The sequence below is a fragment of the Lissotriton helveticus genome, chromosome 3_1 (assembly GCF_964261635.1).
Source record: "Lissotriton helveticus chromosome 3_1, aLisHel1.1, whole genome shotgun sequence".
Lineage (NCBI taxonomy): Eukaryota > Metazoa > Chordata > Amphibia > Caudata > Salamandridae > Lissotriton > Lissotriton helveticus.
This window is the reverse complement of record NC_136061.1, coordinates 453,234,118-453,252,429: the sequence shown is the minus strand read 5'-3', so window position 1 is coordinate 453,252,429 and position 18,312 is coordinate 453,234,118.

Sequence of the window (18,312 nt, the reverse complement as noted above, 5' to 3'; positions counted from 1 at the left end):
ATTTTGAGAAATTAACGTTTAAAAAAAGATATATATCTGTAACAGCGGACCGGGCAGCGCTCCAGGACGCGTACTTTTCGCGCAACGGACCTTTGTGAAGCGAAGCTGATTGGTTCTCCGGCGTCTGTCAACATTCCAAACAGTCCGTAGCGGCCGCCATCTTGTCTCTCGGTAGGATCGAGAGACAAGAGGAGGCCAAAGCGAAGGGGCAAATGACCATAAGGGGGAATAGTAGATCCTCGCTGACCCCCTAGGTTTGATGTGGAGGTTTTAAAAGGGCCCCGCGGGGCAAAAAAAAATAATAATAATAATAATCGAACGGCTGAATGGATTTGCACGAAACTTGGCAAAATTGTAGGGACTGGTAGCCCGATGTGCCTTTGCTAGGTCTCAATATATGTGCTTCAGTGGATTTTGAGAAATTAACGTTCAAAAAAAGATATATATCTGTAACAGCGCACCGCTTCGCGTACTTTTCGCGTTACGGAGCTTTGCGAAGCGAAGCTGATTGGCTCTCCGGTATCTGTAAACATTCCAAACAGTACGTAGCGGCCGCCATCTTGTCTCTCGGTAGGATCGAGAGACAAGAGGAGGCCAAAGCGAAGGGGCAAATGACCATAAGGGGGCATAGTAGATCCTCGCTGACCCCCTAGGTTTGATGTGGAGGTTTTAAAAGGGCCCCGCGGGGCAAAAAAAAAAAAAATAATAATAATCGAACGGCTGAATGGATTTGCACGAAACTTGGTAAAATATTAGGGACTGGTAGCCCGATGTGCCTTTGCTAGGTCTCAATATATGTGCTTCAGTGCATTTTGAGAAATTAACGTTCAAAAACAAGATATATATCTGTAACAGCGCTCCGCTTCGCGGAGATAACATTATATCTGTATTACCTAGCTGTTGCTAACACCAGTTAGCGACGGCTAGTAGGAGATAGCGACCATCTTGGGCCCCACTTTGCATGTGAGTGATATTTATCACTAATGACATGCAAAGTGGGCATGCCAAGATGTTAGCGACTGGAAACAGTCGCTAACATCGCTATCTCCTATTATCAACTTTTGGAAATATTCGAGATAAGCGCGAATATCTCCAAAAAGTAACAGCTGCCCTGAGCAGTTCTTAGCCATGTTATCCAATGGGAGGTGGATAACATGGCTAAGAGCATTAGCTCGGTAATGCATGAATATCGCTGAGTTTTCAGCGATATTAATGCATTGCGGTCGTTTTTTATCGTATTTGCGATAAACCTTGATAATAGCAAGGTTTATCTGCGATAATTTCTGACGGTAAAAAAATCTTTGCAATGCATCGTTAGGGATAAATATCGCTTAACTTTGGTAATATGCCCCAACGTCTGTTAACGTTCGATTCGAAGGAAATCAGGAAGTGTTGAAAAACATTGTCTGCGCCATCTTGTCTTTTTTCAAATGCCACACTTTTGTCGTGCACGGCAGCCATTTTAGATGCCTTGACCAGACCCACTCTGTGCACGCTGTCGATCCTTAGCATGGCTCCCCACCCTCGCAAGCATCTCACCCAGGCAGTGGTCACCCCCGCTCTCTGTCTTATGCATGGGTAATAAACCTCCCCCCATCTGCGCTGCTCTTCCCTGAGAATCACACCCTGTGCCCGCCCGACACCTCCCTTTCGCCCTATTCACTACCGCACCCTCTGACACTCCTTTTCCTCTGTGTCCGATTGTCCAGGCCGGTCCTAGGCTATCAGCTAGCCCTGCAGATGTAGTTTATGGCCACAGCTGTAAAGAATCACCCCTCTTCAAAGGAGTTATAGTAGATCAAGGCCCACACTCGATGAGATCCGTCACAGCAGAAGCGTTGCTATTATCTGAAAACCATCCTGTATTGTGATTGGGGAGGGGACCGAGCGTGAAGCGGAAGATTCTAGGGATGACTCTTTGTACATCAAAGTTTTTACAATTATGTGTCACATTAAAAATATATAGCACTCCGACAAAGTAGTAAGATTATAAAACTTTAATAATTTATAAATATATACAAGAAAACAAAAATAGTAATAACATATAAACATTTTTAGGGAAAAACAACGAAGTAGCGGTCGGCTGTGCGAATAGTCCCAACGCAGCACAACGTCCAGATTTCCGGCGTGGGGCGTCGCGGGGGGTGGGTCATCAGTAGCAAACTGTTGTGCGAATAGTTCCAAGGCAGCAGAACGCGCTGAAATCTAGATGACACGAAAGTGATGTCTAGTAAGTTGCCACCCAGCAAATAACGGCGTGGGGCGTCGCGGGGGGTGGGTCATCAGTAGCAAACTGTTGTGCGAATAGTTCCAAGGCAGCAGAACGATGGCACCAAGGTGATGTCCAGTAAGTTGCCGCACTGGTTTTGGTATCCTACAATGCTGCTCCGAATAATGGCGTGGGGCGCCCCGGGGGAGGCGGCGTGAACGGGCCTCTCCAGGTGGAGTGTCATCTGTTGTAGTGGGGCGCCCCTTTACCGTTTCAGTTGCCATTCCGTCCGTTTTTGGTCCACTGTGTCAAAAGCCGCAATTCAGCTGAGTTGCGCCCACTCTTGCGGTGCAGCGATAGGCGGCTGTCACAGGACTCTCAAAATGGCGGCAGGCTCTTTCCTTTTTGGGCCTGGTCCACTGAAATGGCCCTGGGACACCTTGGAAATCGGACGCTTGTCTGCTAGGTCTTGGACCCCATTCTCGAAAGCGTCCCCTCCGCCTTGAGAATTCATCAAACGTTTTGGGGGCCCCGACTCCTGCAGGCTTCTGGTGGGGAGCGGCTGCCATGATTGCTCGCGGAATGACCACGACGGAGCTACGAGATGGTGGTGCTCTCATGCTGACGCCAGTTTAGTCTGAAACATCCAGAAAGGAAGGTGGGGCTTTCATCGTTTGGGAAAAAAAAAAGTTTTCATCCAATGAAAAGTGTTGTTTTTAGGTCATATGATCAAGCCTTCCATCATTAGGAAACCAAAAGTAAAATGAACCAATGAAAAGTTTTATAAACAAGTCACATGACCTGTTATGCGGCATAGGGTATAAAATGCGGAGAAAATACGTTGGCACGTGAGGCGGCGTCAGTAGCGGACCGATGTGCGAATAGGCCGAAGGCAATACAACGCGCCAAGATCCGGATGGCACCGAGGTGGTGTCCAGCAAGTTGCAGCACTGGTGTGGCCATCCTACAATGCTGAAAGTCGGCGTGGGGCGCCCCGTTGGCCTGTGAGTTTGCGTCAGTAGCGGACCGATGTGCGAATAGGCCGAAGGCAGCACAACGCGCCAAGATCCGGATGGCACCGAGGTGGTGTCTAGTAAGTTGCCGCACTGGTGTGGCCATCCAACAATGCTGAAAGTCGGCGTGGGGCGCCCCGTTGGCCTGTGAGATGGCGTCAGTAGCGGACCGATGTGCGAATAGGCCGAAGGCAGCACAACGCGCCAAGATCCGGATGGCACCGAGGTGGTGTCTAGTAAGTTGTCGCACTTCTGTGGCCATCCTACAATGTTGAAAGTCGGCGTGGGGCGCCCCGTTGGCCTGTGAGATGGCGTCAGTAGCGGACCGATGTGCGAATGGGGCCAAAGGCAGCGCAACAATATTTTCTGACTGACACCACAAGGCGCTGAGATGCCAAGATCCGGATGGCACCGAGGTGATGTCTAAGTTGCGGACTGATGTGCGAATGGGGCCAAAGGCAGCGTAACAATATTTTTTGTATGGAAGATACCACTAGGCGTTGAGATGCCAAGATTCGGATGGCACCGAGGTGATGTCTAGCAAGTTGCTGTACTGGTGTGGTCATCCTACAATGCTGAAACTCGGCGTGGGTCGCCCCATTAGCCTGTGAGATGGCGTCAGTAGCGGACCGATGTGCGAATAGGGCCAAAGGCAGCGCAACAATATTTTCTGAAGAGAAGACACCAAAAGGTGCTGACATTCCAAGATCCGGATGGCACCGAGGTGGTGTCTAGCAAGCTATGCAGTTGAGTTGTGTGCGCACTTGCGGCGAATAGGTCGAAGGCAGCATAACAATGTTTTTTGAATAGAAGACACCACAAGGCGTTGAGATTCGGTTACCACCGAGGTGATGTCTAGCAAGTTGCCGCACTGGTGTGGCCATCCTACAATACTGCTCCGAATAACGGCGTGGGGTGCCCGAAGGGGGGGGAGCCGGCGTGAATGGGCCTTCCTAGGTGGAGGCTCGTCTGCTGTAGTGGGGCGCCCCTTTACCGTTTCAGTTGCCATTCAGCTGAGTTTCGGCTGCTCTTGATGCTACAGCGACAGGCGGCTGCAAGAGGACTCTCAAAATGGCGGCCTGTTCTTTGGATTTGGGCCTGGTCCACTAAAATGGCCCTGGGACACCTTAGAACTCGGACGCTCGATTTTTTTTTCCTTTCCTGTACATGCAAAAAAAGGTAAATGCCCGGTACGTTACACGCTTCATCTGCCACGATGAACTCTCCAGAGGAACCGAAAAAAAATATAGTTGTGGTAACTATACCATGCATCGTCATATGGAGAGGTGGCACCAATTAATTATAGTGCTGCATAAAAGAGAGATTTGGAGGAGAACCCCTGACCTGCTAGTACATTCATCAAAGAAGTGGCACTGAGAGATTCAGAGGCAAGGGAAACGGTCCCAAATATTTAGAAGAACTTTGGAAAGATTAAAATGACATGTTTAGATTGTGGCAAATTAATTTCATGTGGACAGATGAGTGTTACTCTAATAAATACAGCATATGAACATCATCATAGTCGATGGTTGGTAGAGACATTTTGACTATATCCTGGACCTGCCCGTCCTCGCCCAAAATGGCGCCGGAATAAATGGGACTCGTAACTCCTTGTTGTGTACTGGTTGCAGAACCTTGAAATCACGAGATACGTATGCAGTTTTGAAGCACATGGCGGGCGGGGACGAGAATTGATTGACTATTTCGACATCCCTATTGATATTAAGTTCTGATGTGTTATTGATTACTGTACTGTTGAAAGTTCGAATTAACGTCACCCATGGTACTTGCCCGCAAATGTATATCTAGATAATTTTATTGTAACTGGCCCTGTCGTATTTTAATTATAAAATGTACGTCCACCGATTCCGTAACTGTTAGACACCTTAGTTCTTGCAACCTAATGGCCCGCCCGTTACGTTCCTCTACAGTGTAAATGTCTATTCATCATATACGATTACAGTTTGCTCTGTGGCAGGCCCACGTGGTTATAGGCTCGTATTTGTATAATGAAATTTTTACAATAAAGGTTTTTAAAAGAAAACATGGTAGTAGTATATACATTGGTAAAGTTTTTAATAATAGTGACTGTTTTAGAATCATTAAAAGGCAAGTGAAATAAAGCAGACCAATTACATGAAGGGTAAAAGGTATAATACGAAGGAACGCAGTAAAGATAAATGGTCAAGGGCTGTTGTGTTTTCTATTCCTGCAACATAAAGTGATCGATAAGAATCTCATATTCAGGCGTATCGGCGACTAAGACAGCAGGTCGACCCTCTTTTGCTCAACGGCTCCGTCATGGGACGAAGAAACGCTCTTTTTCTCGAAAAAAGAATATATTTTACTTGCAGGACAGTTGTAAAATTTCCGGGAAAGTACATTAGCCTGGAACATTATAACATATATTTAAGAAAAAATAATGTTCGGAAGTAATGAAAAGCGTAATTTTTAGGTCATATGACCAAGCCTTTCATCATTACAATAAAAAAAGTAAAATGAACCAATGAAAAGATTTATTAACAAGTCACATGACTTGTTATGCTTACGTTACGCGCTGCGCGCCCCGGATGACTTCCGGATGCGCTAACGCGGCGCGTCATATGACGCATTACGCGACAACGCAGGTACAGAATATAGTCAAAATGTCTCCACCAACCAGCGGTCGGAACACAACCCCTTTCAGCAGGCTAAATAGTTCTGTTAAATGACAACAGAAGGGACAGGCAACAAGAACCATCAGTCAAAGAGGGGAGGGCTAGTTCTTCTCTACCGGGTTACATTGGGGCGCTACCGGAACTGATCGAATTGGTAGTCTACAGTGTTTCTGGATGTTTCAGACTGAAGCTGGGGTTAGCATGAGAGCAGCACCATTTCGTAGCTCCGTCGTGGTCATTCCGCAACCAATCATGGCAGCCGTTCTTTATCGTTATTTTGGGCGGGGTGGGTGGCGGAGCCGAGCTGTTTTGCAGCCATCATTGTGTGGAGTTCAGTTCATCTCACTAGTTTTGTATTTGTCATGAGGGGTTGTTCCTAATGTTTCTATTTTAGCGAGGTCAAAAAGAGATCCCATTAGTGGCCTACTGATTTTGCTCGATTCCTTTTCTTTTTTTTTACACGATTTTTCGTTATCTGCAAAGACTAAACAGAGTATTGCGACTCTGTGTTTGTTTGTAAATAGAGAATGAACCAAAGAGAACTAATTCTAAAACAGTAAATACTTGGATAACAATCAATGAAATGGAGAGAGAAGCAGGCACGACGGATTACAACGGGGGCAAAGGCCTGCGTTAACTACCTTTCACTATCTGCAAAGAGAGAGTACTCCTAATAGAAATGAGGGGGGGGCACCATTCAAAGCAGATCAGTGTGCATAAACACGAAAATGTTTTCACTTACCACGTACTTGACATTCGACAGCTTATGATATTTGCTATTAAAAAACCATTGAAATTCACTGAAAAAACCATAGGTTATAGACCATATATAGTTAGGAATTAGCATTTACAAAACCTTGAAAATTCACTGAAAAAACCATAGGTTATAGACCATATATAGTTAGGAATTAGCATTTAAAAAACCTTATTTTACTCACACAAAACCATTGAAATTCCATATATAGTTAGTTGCACTAACTATATATCGCGCACCCGCAATCCACTGCTGATCATGTCACATATTACATCATTCATGACATGGTCAGTGACATCACTGATGACATCACTGATGACATCTCAAATGACATCACTGATGACATCACTGATGACATCTCATTTGACATCATTCTTGTGCTAATACGATAAACCTCTTCAGACTCTAATATAACCTTAGATACACTCAGTGTATACAGACACTCACACACTGCCACTCATCCATGGAGTTACTCACACACCCAGTCAGTCATGCAAAGAAACAATCTCACCTCCATTTCTTCAACTATACAGTTTAACACACCTTACTTATTGAAACATATACTAACACATATTTACTCTCTTATACAATCCCTGATACAAGTTCACAATGATCGATACAACCACTCACTCATTCAGTGGCTCTCATGCACAGTTATTTATATATGCCAACTCTCACATGTACTGTGTTTTACATATGTACTTACTATGACATGTAGCATTGAGATATCCATTCACTCATCAATACACTCATGCACACAGTCAACTGCCCATGTAGCTGTTTCCACATGCACTCTTGAACTCATACACCTAGTGAATAAACTGCTCACACATCTATGCATAGAGTCACACACCTTCCAGCCACCCCCACACAAACTCAATCTCCCATAGAAATACTTGGGCAACCAATTAATAACACATATAGCCTCTCGTATAGCTAATGATCAACACATGCAGCAGTTTACAGAACAACAGACATAATGATGCACAAATTAAGACAGTTTAGTCACTAACCCATGCATTCAGTGAGACACATTTAATCACTCACTCATACAGTCAGTCACGCACCTACTAAATCCTTCATCCAGACACTTATACATCCACTCATTCTTCAATATGTAAGACATATTTTAACTTTACAGAAACATACAGTCACTGGATGTTGTCATCAGTGATGTCATCAGTGATGTCATTTGAGATGTCATCAGTGATGTCATCAGTGATGTCACTGACCATGTCATGAATGATGTAATATGTGACATGATCAGCAGTGGATTGCGGGTGCGCGATATATAGTTAGTGCAACTAACTATATATGGAATTTCAATGGTTTTGCGTGAGTAAAATAAGGTTTTTTAAATGCTAATTCCTAACTATATAAGGTCTATAACCTATGGTTTTTTCAGTGAATTTTCAAGGTTTTGTAAATGCTAATTCCTAACTATATATGGTCTATAACCTATGGTTTTTTCAGTGAATATATATATATATATGTATTTGTTGTGCATATATACATGTTTTGAAAAAGGGTAAGAAAAAAAACTTTTTCTTTCCATGAAGAATATAGTGAAAATAAATAAAAATAACATAGACTTATCATTGGTTTGACTTTTGGTACAGATAAATATAAAACACAGACTTTTTGATGTGATTAAATCAGGACAGGAAGGGATAACTTCCTTTTCTTTCTTTCTCTTTCCTTTAATAGATTGATTATTATTTCCTAGGCATCACTTGCTTTATTGAATATGTACTTTACCCAGATGCCGTAGGGTTACTTGGGCTACCCCCTGTGTACTAATGAGGTGAATCCTGGAACTTCGACATCCTATATCGACTAGAGGACTGAAGAATCTCCCTTGGGGTCAAGGAGTGACTCCAGTGTTCAAACAGGCACCAAAGAAGCATCTTGCCGGTCTGCATTTCCAAAGCTCTAGTCGGATGGCAAAGTATTTGTGACTCAGAACATGGACTTCCAGACTTCTCAGAGGCCGACACGAGATCGCAGCAAAGCTAAGAGCCGAAGCCCTCACGAGTGACGTGGTAACGGAACTCCTGGACACCATGCACATTTGCAAGTGCATCAACTTCCCGAGCTTTCCCGAAGTTGTGCGTTGGGCTTCTTGAAGTCCAAGCCCCGGCCACCATCTGCACTGAAGATTGTTGGCCTACATTCCACGAGTGTTCTGTGGGCCTGCTTCTAGCATTTCCGCTTGAGGCTCCTTCGTGATCCCCGGTCCGTTGACTGGTGGACCCCACAAAGGTAAACCTTCTGTTTCTTGGGCTTTCCTGGTTACTCCAGACGTGCCCTGACTCCTCTTCAAAGGGTGAGTCCCTCAGACCTTGCTGGTCTGCACCGAAGCCAATCTTTGCTTTCTGCATGGGTTGCTGTTGCCAAGGCTTGTTAGGTCCAATGCGGAAACCGACATCGCAGCACATGACATACTTTGTGGGTCAGCTTGAATCCATCATCTGGCTGTCAACCACATCTCCTGGTCCTCGTGGCTGAAGAGTCATGCTTCACCTTCTTCATCTGAAAGCACCCAACATCGGTGGGCATCCGCTCATCGCCTTCCTGGTCACTGGCAAGTGACCCAGACCCTGTCCCCTCTGCTTTCAGGTTCTTCAGATCTTCGACCCACCCTTGGATCCACCCAGACACTTTCGACTTGGTCGCCAGCAGTACTTCACAGCAGATTGCCATTGAAATTGATGACGAAACCCGGCACGAAAAGACACCTATGCCCCTGGCTTACCTGGGTAAAGTAACTCGAGTACTACAGTACTCCCGTGGGTGTTGCCTCTAGAACCTCCTAGTTCTAAAGGGGTCCTCTTCTACGTGTCCTTTATCTTTAAAATTCCAACTGCGACTTTCTCTATAGAAGTTAATGATGATTCGCGGCTCTGTTCAGACACTGCACACGTCCCCCGTGGGTCCCCTGGTTCACTACCGTTGGTGGTTCCTGGTGGCCCTAGTGATTCTACAGGCTCTAGGCCTTGTATCTATATCAATCGTGGTTCTTATACCACTTTCTTAATATATGGTTTGGTACGCCCCTAGGGCTCAACGTATATTGTGCTAATTTACTGCGTACTAATTAAGTTTACTGAATGTACATTTGCATCTACCCTCATAAAGAGACTAAAGGGATGTGTTTAGAATAAATACATATATTTTATATATATAATGGGTGTGATTCTCCTTTTATTTGGTCATTCACAAGATTATAGACTAGTAAAACAAGCTGCTTTACATTCCTACAAGACTTAGCCTGAAGGCTGCTCTCCACAGCTACCACTTGGATAGCTTTCTATATAGGTTGTCTTTAAACCCACCATCAATAAGGGTCATTTGGACTGGTACAAGGTGCCCACTTGAATAGTGGAGAGCATATGCCATGCCAACTTCTCACATTGGTGTGCAGCCTGTGGGATTTGAATTTACCTGCCACCAGTTGTTGCTGTCCACGCCGCCACCGCCGCCGGAGTCATTTGGGGAGAGGAGCGGTCTCGGTGAAAGGCGACCCAAGACCACAGCTCCTGGCACCCTTGGCGGCACATACGCCGCACACGCCAGGAGACAGCACCGGGAGGCGTATTAAAAGAGGACAGGCCTCCCGCAGCGCGGGACGTGTGTGGGCGAGCCTGGGCTGCGCCCAGGCAAAGCATAGCCCAAGGGCGGGCCTGTCTGCGCCCATCAGAGGCCGGAAGAGGCCGGGCTGGGCCACCCCTCTGAAAGGTGCTTTAGGAGTTGTTGTGTTGCTGGAGTGAGGTGAGTGCTAATTAGACACTGTGACATGGGGACACGCACTACCACACCAGGTTTCCGTCCCACCACTACCACCGCCATAGACAGCATGTTAGAAAGAGCAGTCAGCATTGTCTCTAAAGAGATTGAGTTGACAGAAAGGCTATTATTCCGGGGACTGCTGGTACCCCAACATACCTTGATGGAAGGAGTGGAGCGGTAGGTCCACATTGGCCCTCCTCTAACACCAAATGTAATCGTCAACACCACCAATCACTCACCAACCCAGAAAGGCGGTCATGAGCTGGCAAACAACAAGGGTAATGAGGCCAAGGCAGGCCTTATGGACAGTCAATTTTTGACCCACGCAAAAGACATTGTCCCAAATAAAGATGTCTCCCCAGACCACAGAACCACAGGGGCCAAAAGAAAAAGAACTCTGGAAAAATCGATCTGCACTAATAGGAAACAACCACCCCATTCAAAATCACATCGCACAGCCCTAAGCTCATGGATGCCCCACCAATCACAATAAACCCGGAGCCCACCGACACTATAATTGACACCACTGTCAATCTGACCTCATCAGAAGCCGTAACCGACTCTATTCATATACAAACTGAGCATACAATAACCCCGACAACTCGCATTAGACCCGGGGACATTTCAATTGATACCATAGTGGACTCAGTTTATGAACGTATGAAAAACTTGGTGGATAAAGATTTTAATGCCCTTTTGAAACGCTTAGATCGCATGGAGGCCTTGATAAATACATCAAACACAAATATAAGTATACCCAAAGTCACAAGTAAAACTGGGGGGGCTCAGAATACAAAGCCCTCTCTCGCAGCGAACACAAATATGCAACAGCAAACTGCTAATCCCATACCTTCTCTTTCTAACAATGCTAGTGCAATGTGCAGCAAACAAAAAGATAGTTTACTCACTAAATCTATCCCTAGTGAGAATCCCTTAACACGCACAGTGCTCACTTACAACAGCAATAGCTTGCATTGCAATACCTATTCACTTAACTCTTTTGTCACTAACAACCTCTTGCCCCCTTGCAACCTAACACCCCGAGTACCATCTTTATCTCAGACAACCATGATACGGGGCTATCCCTAGAGACAAGGAGTGATGTTCTCAACATACCACCGGCAGCATGCCCCTATGTCCTAGTCTTAGCAGGCGTACCCCCGTTAAGGAAAAAACAAATCGAGACTTGGGCCCAACTCTGGAATAAAAGCCCTGACTGGCTAGTTAAACATAGAGGTCTGAGCGTGGCAAATGTCAGTGAGATATTATTGGTGTGCAGGGTGGGCTGGGTTGGACCCTCACAAAAGATCATCAAAGGGGACTGCATTGGTATTACCTTTAGACGATCCCCATCAGTTACATTTTTACTGTCAGCACAGGAATTCAATAACCTCCCAACCCTTATTTGGTCGTTACCGTTATTTCTATAAATCAACCCCGGACCTACACAATTTTGTTATCCCCCACACACCATGCATAATAGGTTCTCTGCTCTATCCAGCTTAGAAAGCCTGTTTTAACTGTCCTCCTGCCCATCACCTGCTGTATCTGCTATTAACGGACCCTCCACAGACCCTCTTGTCATTGTTACCCCTGAACTTGACAACTCAAATTTACATGTGCTTAGTTGGAATGTTGCAGGGCTAGTTTTTAAGTTACACTCCACAGACTGGGTCAACATAGTCCAAAAATATGACATTCTAATGTTCCAAGAAACATGGTGTACAAAGGAACCATTCCTAGAAGGCATTGTATGTTTTAACAGTATTGTACCTAGCCCTAAAGTAGGCCGTCCATCAGGTGAACTCTCAACCTAGATTAATATCTCCGCAGGTGAGAGTATTAAGTGTCTTGAGACAAATAACAACAACTTTCAAGCAATATTTTACACAAGAGGGGCGTCAACTTGTTTTATCAACTTTTATAATAATGATTTCACAACATTACCTAATATGAATTTTATTAATTTGTTTGAGTTTATTGCTAATTTAAAAAATCTGAATGTGTATGACAAATTGGCTGGATTTTGTTTGAGTGGTGATTTTAATGCTAGACTTCCTAAGGACAACGGCCCAACTTTGATCTCTTTAGCCTCTGAGCCCTCATGTAAAAGAGGGTTGGAACTATTAGATCACGTATCTATTTGCAATTTACTTAACTTGATGCAAATAGCTGACGTGCATCAAAACAAAAATTGCCCAATACCTACTTACAGGTGTCATGGCTGTTCTTGTACAATCAATTACGTTTTCATATCAGCCTCATTGAAGGACCTTTTAGTAAAGGCAGAGATTTTGTGTACCACGCAGGGTGACCATAATCCATTTTTAACAACAATCAGAGTCTCTCCCAGTTCCAGTCACGTTAAAGAGCCCTGGGCAAATAACTTAGGGGTCTCAATCGATAAACTAAGAGTAATTTGGAAGGGCATCAAAAATAAAGCTCTATTTGCCAATATGATAAAATTATACCCACTGCTCATCGAAACTTGTTTGACAATTAGTGATCTTAACCTAGAGATTGTTGAGGCATTTAGTAGCCTGTGCGCTGGTATCAAACAAATGATTTCTAGTCCAGCATTAAACACCAGTGAGAAACCTAAATGGTTCAATAGTACTTGCTCGTGAGCAAATAGAGAACTGCAGGTAGCATTAGCAGCTACACCCAGGGATGTAACTCTTATTAGATCACAACGATCTTGTTATAATGAAGCAGCCAGGCAACGAAAAGACGAGCTTTTAAAAGAACGTTGGGTTAATCTTGCCAGTGTTGCTATACTTAATGACGGAAATGGTTTTTGGGCAGCAGTTAAAACTATGAGATCCGTGGGCCTCACCCTTTCTCCCATAAGCTGCAACATAACCAGTGAATCATGGAAAGCACACTTTGCTAGGATTTATACAGCCCCGCCCGAGACCATGAGCACGACATTTAGACCCTCTCTCATCAGGGTCTTTATATAGGTGTCAGAAGTTGAGGATGCCATACACCAAAGTGTAGACAACAAAGCCCCAGGGCCAGACAGGCTTTCTATCGATCTGATTTAACACGAACAGGATTTCTGGGCACCCCTTTTATTTATTACCAGCATTATCGTGCCCATTTAAATAAAAGGAGATTGATCTAATCCTAGCTGCTATAGACCGATCTCTCTAATTGATAATACCCTGAATATTTTAGGGAGGGTTGTATTTAACAAAATTAAGACATGGGTCAAAAGGAACACATTTTAAAACGGTGCCAGCTGGGTTTTTAGAGCAAACTGGGAACAATTAAACAGTGTCTTAATTTAAATCTCATTATTGGCAAGAATACGATAGCACAGATGTCACCTATTTATCTGGCTTTTATGGACCTCACCTCAGCGTTTGATATTACCCTTAATGAAAATGTATAAATCCCTACCGCCACATATGTTGCTGAAGTTTTGAGTTTTATAAATTGCAGTGGGATCCAAAGAGAGGAAAATAGATTTTGCAGGAAACTCTTAGGGGCCCAAATTTCCTCCCCGAACGATGTATGTCATAACGGAACTAAGGGGCCTATTAGCAAGAAATAGCGATATTTATTGCTAAATGCGCTTAGCATCTTTTTTTTTTATCGCTGCCTACCGCTGGATATTTTAGCGGAGAAAACATGCTATTAGCAACGTTTTCCTCCATTGTGCTAAAATATCCAGCGATAGCGGCGAAATGCGAGGATATCGCTGGAAATCCAGCGATATTCTCGCATTAACGCCAATGGGGGCTTAATCTGATGATCCACCCCCCATTCACTGTACAGGTAAGTCAACTTTTTAGCAGGAGTTAGATTATAGCGATAATTATTTTTGTCGCTTCGCCTGCCTTGCTAATAGGCGATAGCTGTGTTAGCAACTGTTTTCAGTCGCTAACAGTTTAGGTACGCCCACTTTGCATGTCATTACCGAGAAATATCACTGAGATGCAAAGTGGCCCCCAAACCTGTAGCTATTGCCTAAAAGCTGTTGCGACAGCTTGCTAATAGGGTGATAAAAATATTGCCGCTTTAGCGGGGAAAAGTCCCACTAAAGCTGCGATTTGGCCCTTGCTAATATGCCCCTAAATTTGTACCGTAGAGTAGATTTGATCAGGTCATGCCCAGCCATATATTGCCTAGAAAATCTGGCTAAACCCAGCAGCAAGCTTAACAAGGAAGATTATTGTAGATTTCCTTAATTGCGACAAGGGTGGAGATACCCTGGCTTCTCGCTGTTAGAAAAAGCCTAACCAACGTGAACCTTGAACATATCTTTTTAAATCCATTAGCACTCGAGGGCATGTATAAAAAAGTCCTCATGGGTGCATTGTATGAATCTTATAACAACGAAAGACACGCCACAGAGCGTCTAAAACCGTCCGTCGCTAGGTAAATGTCCCTATTGGAGTTAAATAGCCCTCAAACGCATAAACTGGGGTGTCTTTCAGGCTATGTCCACAACATCTCTTTGAAAGCAGATGCGATTTCCATTGCATGCAAAGTACGTAATGTGCCTTTAGCCATGCAGGAACCCATGTGCTTAGAATTGGAAAAACTCAAGAAGTAGGGTATCATTGTCGAGACTGAAGTGAGTGAGTGGGTAGCTCCAGTTGTTTTAGCATGAAAGCCTTCAGGTGAAATTCGTTTTTGTGTGGACCTTCGGGCTCTCAACAGGGAAGTTGTAGCTGATAGGTATCCTCTACCCAACATCAACACCATGCTAACTCCACTTGGTTATGCCTGTATGTTTTCTACCCTTGACCTCAGGGCAGCATATCATCAGGTGAAGATTGATGAGAAGTCCATGGATTTTACATCCTTTATAACTCCCTTTGGTACATATAAATTCACACGTTTACCCTTTGGATTAATTTATGCGGCCTCCGTGTTTCAAAGGGTCATGGAGGACGTCCTAAAGGTGATCGATGGAGTTAAGATTTACCAAGATGACGTGCTGGTGTATGGATCGTCTCAAAAAGAACACAATCTTAGGGTTAGGTCCGTTCTTGAGCGTTTTGCTGACAGAGGTTTGACACTCAGAGAAAACAAGTGTAGCTTCAACCTTACTGAAATTGATTATCTGGGTCACTGTTTGACACCTGGTGGAGTTAAACCTAAAGATAAGTTGGTAAAAACGATATGCAATCTTGTCACACCATAGTCTAGAGAAGAGCTAGTTAGGTATGGCAGAATATTATAATAAATTTATACCACGTTTTGCATGCAAAACTGTTAACATGAGATCTCTTTTAAAAAAAGGAGTAAATGTACATGGTCACAAGAGTGCCAAAAGGAGTATGAGCATGTGAAGCGGGATCTGAACCTGGCTCCGTCTCTACAGAGTTTTGATATTTCCTTTAACTCAATACTAGTCACTGATGCAAGTTCTCGGGGCCTGGGTGCTGTTCTCAAACAAATGAGGGATGGGAAAGAGGTTACCATCTTGTTTCTCTCAAGGTCTTTGGTTGGTCCTGAATTGCTTTATTCAGTAATCGAGAAGGAGGCCTTGTGCATTTTTTGGGCCATAAAGAAGGTAAAAAAAGTCTATGGGGAAATCCTTTCACGGTTCACACGGACCACAAACCTTTGAAAGATGTATTTTGTAAAAAAAGCCTTGATGCTATTTCTTCTCGTATTTGTAAATGGGTTATTGCTCTCCATGATTTTGAATTTGAAGTGAAGTATATACCTGGCGTCAATACAAAGTGACTGACTGCCTTTCCAGGTTGATACCTGAGTATGATGCCCAGACTCCTTTGTTCTCTGAAGATTCATGGGAGGTGGATGAGTTTAAGGTGTGTGAAATTGTTGAAGGGGTTGTTCCGGAAACTGAATGGAGAGATGATATGAGTAAGGATGCGGACTTACAAGAAATGTGTAATTTAGTTCGTATAGGTTGGCCTAGTCTTAGGAACTTGAATGAGAATGCTAAGAAATTTTGGAATGTAAAAGATGAGCTTTCTGTGAGGGAGGATTTACTTTGGAGGGGGACCAGACTTGTTCCTCCTTCTCCTATTAGATTGAAGATTCTCCAGTTAGCCCATCAAGGACATCAGGGCATATCAAAGATGAAAGAAAGGGTGCGCTTGCATTTCTGGTGGCCAGGCATAGATATCCTTGTTGAGCGTATGATAAGAGATTGTGTTGAATGCAGTACTTCAGACAAAGTTTTTAAGACTAGAATACAGCCTATGATAATTAGAGAAGCTGCTGGACGGTGTTGGCAAGATGTAGCGCTAGATATTCAAGGGCCAGTTTCTATCAAAAGTGGTCAATTCTATATATTGGTCCTGATTGACATGTTCTCCAGATGGTCCGAGGTTAAAGTCACTCAAAGCATGGAAACCAAGGATATTACCAAGTTTCTACAAGACATTTTCTGTAGGGAGGGTTTTCCTGAAACAATCCTTACAGATAATGGAGTCCAATTGGTGTCAAGGGAGATGGAGGACTTCCTAACCAATAAGGGCATCAAATATAAGCGTTGCTCTCTCTATCATCCGGAATGCAACGGAATGGTAGAGAGATTCAACCGGGTACTTAAGGAATCTATTCAAGTATCGAAAGATCAAGGCACTGATTGGAAAGCGAATTTGCTCGAAAGAGTTACGGTTTATAGAATCACACCGCATTCCACATCTGGTGAGATACCTTTTGTCTTATTTAGAGGTCGCACACCGAACACGTACATGTTCCAATCTTGGATGAGGAACCTAGGTGTTGAGACTAAGAACTCTGACAAAGGTTTGGGTTTGGTCAAACAACATTTTAAGTCTACAAATAGGAAAGTGAACTTTGACATCAGACATGCTGTTGCTCACACAAATGTTTCTGTTGGTGATCGGGTGAGGGTTCGTCTCCCTCTTAAGTCCTCTGGGACAAAGTTCTCCCCTCCTTTTCATGTTACTAAACTCTTTCGTAATGCTGTTAAACCAAATGATGGACGCATATGGAATTTGAATCGTGTTGCTCCTGTTTCTGGTTTAACAGAATAAAAAAGTCAATCGAAAAGCACAAGCAATTCTCTTAATTCTTTCGACAACTGTGGTCAGACTGTAGTTCACACTCCTGTTAGGAAAAGTGCTCGTATGACTAGGGTTCCTGCAGCTCTTCGTGATTATGTTTTGAAATAATCTTTTGGTTTTTTTACAGTAATTCTGAACAGTTTTATGTTTGTGATTTGTCTTTTTTTTGGGGGGGGGTTCAGGGGGAAGGTGTGTGGTATCCTTCTCTTCAATATTATAGTTGTAGTAGAATGTTATGATGCATGCTTGTGAATGTTCCGATGCAATCCTGTACTGAGACAGTTGATGCCTATGTCTGCTGTGGATGAGATCTTTCATTACCTGCATCTAAATATACAACTTATCCTGCACTACGTGGTCTTCAACTTCTTCACAAATACCTTTTAAAGAGTATTGGACTTTGGGAGAAGAGCCTTTTTTTTCGCCTTAGGGATGGCATCTTAAAATACTCACTTTTCTACCCCCTTACTAATCTTGAGTTAATGCCCTGCCCGTGTGGCATCGGCAGTAACCAAACGGAACTACACTTTTTATTGTTTTGCAACTTTTACGGATAATAAACAAAACAATACTTGATTCCGTATTTTAAGGAATTTGCTAATATTGATTATAGAACAGCGCACCTTGACATTCTTAGACTTGAAAGTGACTACCTGATTTTTCGTGCCAGCTTGTTTTTGAGAGGGGCAGTACGCTCACGTATGTCCATGAGCAATTTTTAATATGTTAAAGGTACTCAAACACATAATACTGTCCTTTTACATGTAGTTACTTCTATTTTCCTGATTGTACACCAATTAAAGCACTATTTGTTGGTCGGAAAATCTTAAAAGCTTAAAATGTAATCGTATTTATACCATGCGGCTAA